At 52.3% G+C, this 3,965-nt stretch overlaps 1 pseudogene; it reads right to left on the reverse strand.

Moving 5' to 3' along the window:
* Nucleotides 1–3,260: 3,260 nt before the first annotated feature.
* Nucleotides 3,261–3,675, reverse strand: LOC118630020 (annotated as a pseudogene).
* Between the last annotated feature and the right edge of the window lie 290 nt (nucleotides 3,676–3,965).

Raw genomic sequence — 3,965 nt, forward strand, 5'->3', positions numbered from 1 at the left:
GCCAGCATTTTTCTTTATTTTTTAATTTTTTTTCTTTATTGATTAGAGAGAGACAAAGGAAGAGAGAAAGAGAGATAGAAACGTTGATGAGAGAGAACATCGATTGGCCGCCTCCTGCACGTCCCCCACTGGGGATTGGGGCCACAACCTGGGCATGTGCCCTGACCGGAATTGAACCGCTAGCCTCTTGGTGCATGGGTCAGCGCTTAACCACTGAGCCACACCGACCGGGCTGCCAGCATTTTTCTAGGACACTGATGGAACCACTCTCTGAAACGCGTCTATACCTCTTCGGTGGCTTTCGGCCACCTCCGACCTTCAGGGTTCCTTAAGCCCTGCTCAGAGTGAGCAAACGCTGTAACTCCTGTTTATTGTCCCACTGGGTGGCTTAGGATAATTTACTGCTCCCCACTGGGTCTCAGTTTCCTTATCAGGAAACTAGGGAGGCTGGTCTGGACCGTCCCCAGGGGCCGCCCCCCTCGGTCCGCACTGCCTCCTGCACAGCTTCGAGTCAGCAGGAGTCATCACCATGACGCACACGCCCTCGGGACGGAACGTTTCTGCCTCGGAGGGTTGCCGGATGGAGTGGGTTTCTTTGTGGGCTCCTCCCAGGGTGGAATGTGCCCTTCAACTCTCAGAGGTGGGCTTCAGCACGAACACCTGCCCACCCCGGACGTGACGGTCCAGCCTCGTGAGATGCGGGCTCAGGAATTTCATGGCAGTTCCTGGAACCTAAAGTCTGGTCCTGATCCAGGTTCTGGGTGGGAGGATGTTGTCACTCGCAAGTCAGCTTCTCTCAGTAAATGGAAAATTCCGCTCCACCAGGGAGCTGATGCTGTAGGGATCCAGAACAAAGCTTTTGTTTCCGAAGGTCTTGAAGCAGAGCTCACCTAGGGAGACTCTTCAGAGAGCTACAGAGGAAGGACTGAGGAATTGTTTACCGCACAGCATTAGGAAAACCATGTACCATTCCTGCTCCTTTCTGCATTTCTCTCAGGAAAGGTAGAGGGCGCTGTGGAGGACGTGAGGTCCTCCCACACTCACTGGTGGGAGATCCCCGAAGTCTGTACCTTTTAGATGCATAGCTGTGCCCTCGAAACTCTGTGTGACAATGGGTAATCATTGTTGTCTCTCTGAAGCTCTGTTCCCTCTGAAATGGGCACGATGACCCCTGGTTTCCAAGGCTGGCATAACAATGGATGAACGAATGAATGAATGAATGAATGCATGCTTGGGAAATAACATCTGAAGAGTGAGAGAGTAGCGTGGAGGAGATAGTGAGGGCTTCGGATTCCGCGGGCTGGGTTCCAGTACTGGCTCTGCTCCTTGTAAGATGTGTGACCTTGGACACGTTGCTTTTCTTCTTGAGCTTCGGTTTTCCAGTCCAGCAAATGGAAATATCTTGCAAGGTTATTGCAGGGACTCAATGAGATGCCATATGAGAAGCGACTTGCCCAGACACCGAAGGGGAGATTATTTGAGTTGTTGGAAGCTCATGAGGCCTCTCAGGACTATGGGAATAGAAATAGCAGTATGTCCCAGGGTCTAAGAAGTAAAATTACTTTCTATGATTAAAGAAACAAATTCAGCTTCTGGTCCTGTGCGGAGAGGAGTCAGCCCCCCTAGTCCCCCGCACCCAGTTCATTTGTTAGGTGGTCAGGACCAGGAAGGAAGGTAAAGCTTCTGATGGTTCCTTTTGGAGGTTTCACCAGGTACCCCCGGCTGCTGCTTTGCACATTCGGCCCCTGCCAGGCTGTATCCCCAGATGGAAAAAGGTGCCCCTGAAAAGTGGGCCTCAAGGATACCCCTGAGACCACTTGTTTTTCCTCAACAACCCTCAATGCGGCATCAAGATAAAGACGACCCTAGACATGCACGTCCTAAGCAATGACTTCAACTTACATTTACTCGTGCTTACTCTTGCCCAACAACTAGCATGGACTGTCTTCCCTAACCCTCAAAGCAGTGCTTTGCCATAGGTCTTTAAGTACCCCCATTTTCTAGATGAGAACTCGAGCTCAAAGAGGTCAAGTACCCAAGTTCAACACACCAGTAACGGACCTGATTGGGATCTGAATCCACAGCTTTTGGCTGAAGTCTGTGCCTTTGACCTCTACCCAATCCTACCTCTCAAAGGCGCAAGCGTCTGTCGTGGGCGTGGCCACAGGGTAACAGGAAAGCCATCTGAGCTAGTGCTTAGGTTGACTTCATTCCATTGGATGCCCTCATTCTGAGTTCGCCCGACACGGGGGCTCTGCTGTTCGACTAGGTCATTTCTTTCCTTGGTGAGGGCTTTGGATAACCATTCCACAGAGGAAGGCCATGGGACCTTCAGCATCCAAGGAGTGGGGGCCGCTATTTTGGCACTGAACATTTTATCACGGACATTGTCAAGAGTTGCCTAATAAAAAACCGATAAAATTTTAGCTGATCTTATTATTTTATGCTTATTGTTTGATTGCATTACTGGTTTTCCATTTCTCTGTAGACAAGGCGCCCCCTTATTGCCTACACCCAGGGTGGACCACCCCAGTACTCCACCCCAGGGATGCCACCAGTGGGCAGGAATCTAGGAATCTCTTCCCCGGTGCCCCCGAGGCCCCACTTTAGTTAGAGACTTTGCTTCCATGTGGTCTATATGGTGGGGTTTGGAGAAAGCTTTGGCCAGGAAACTTCTTCCACTGCTCAGAAAGGATTTTCCACCACTGACTGAGCTGTGCCTCTGGAGCCCTGTCCAGCCTTGACATTTCTGTGGCTCTAGAACTGCTCCCCCCAGGAGGAGCGATGCAAAGCGGTGCTTTGTGGGATTGCGCACGTCCCTGAGGAAACCTGGGAGGGAGCTGTGGGCATGTCACACTTCAGGACAGTTTCTCTTTTCTTTTGGCCCTAGGGTGAAGGTGGCTTTATCTCCTCTCTTGGGGAAGGAGCAGGGGCTTCCCCAGGCACACCAACCTAAGAGAGGGGTGGGCATGCCCTTAGAGGGAGAGCCGGAGGAGTGTTCAGAAGGCTCCTCCAAGTCCACGTCCTGGCCCCGGGCTGCAGGGTGTGTGCTCTTGAGAGTCACTCCCCTTGGGGTGCCAGCTGTCGCATGAATGAGGGCACATAGAGGCATCTGCGGGTGTTCACCAAGAAGAAGGGGAGCAGGTGCCCTGACTGAGGGAGCAGAGGACTGGGATGGTGGACCCCACACCCAGTGCCTGCCCAGGACCGTAATGTGGGTGTGACTGTCTCCAGAGAAGGGCCGGAGGGGCCCAGGGGCATTACTCGATCTGATGACTGGTCCTGTAAGTGTCCATCTCAAACTGTGACTTGTCACCGCCTGCTGGCTTATCTTCAGGGCTGTTTTGCAGGTGGTTTGGGCGGGCTTCTGTGGGGGCTCATCGATGTAGGACTAGTGACCCCCAGAATGGCTAGCAGGTCCTTGGGGGGTGTTTTGGTTACAGGTGAATTCTGACCCTCCATCAGGAACTTCCTGGGGTGGTGCTGAAGAGCGTGCCACCGGGGTGGTGCTGTAGTCCCCAGGGGTAGCTGCCCGCCATCGCTGAGGACCACCCGGTGAGGGGTGGGGATGGCTCGGCTTGAGGTCTGGCTGCAGCTGCTGCCACCGGACACGGTCTTTTGCGCGCAGTGCCGGCGGCCAGAACGCAGGACAGTTATTCTTAATGTGGGTCTCATACACATTCCTTTTACACAGCCAAGAAAAAACTTTTACGGTGTGTTCACAGTTTGCCAGGCCCTGTGCTAGGGAATGGCATTTCGGAGAGAAAAAGAATAACTGTGATTCTTGGTCTCATGGGGCTTGGGAATAGTGGGAGGGAGAGAGAACAACATAAATCCCGAACAAATATATAACTACAAATTGCGGTAAGTGCCGAGAGGAAAAAGGTGATGTTATCGTGAGCAAGAATATCAGAATGGATCATAATTTAGATTGGGAATGGGTAAGAAGAGCATTTCTGCTAAAT

Source organism: Molossus molossus, unplaced genomic scaffold (assembly GCF_014108415.1).
Source record: "Molossus molossus isolate mMolMol1 unplaced genomic scaffold, mMolMol1.p scaffold_m16_p_14, whole genome shotgun sequence".
Classification (NCBI taxonomy): Eukaryota; Metazoa; Chordata; class Mammalia; order Chiroptera; family Molossidae; genus Molossus; species Molossus molossus.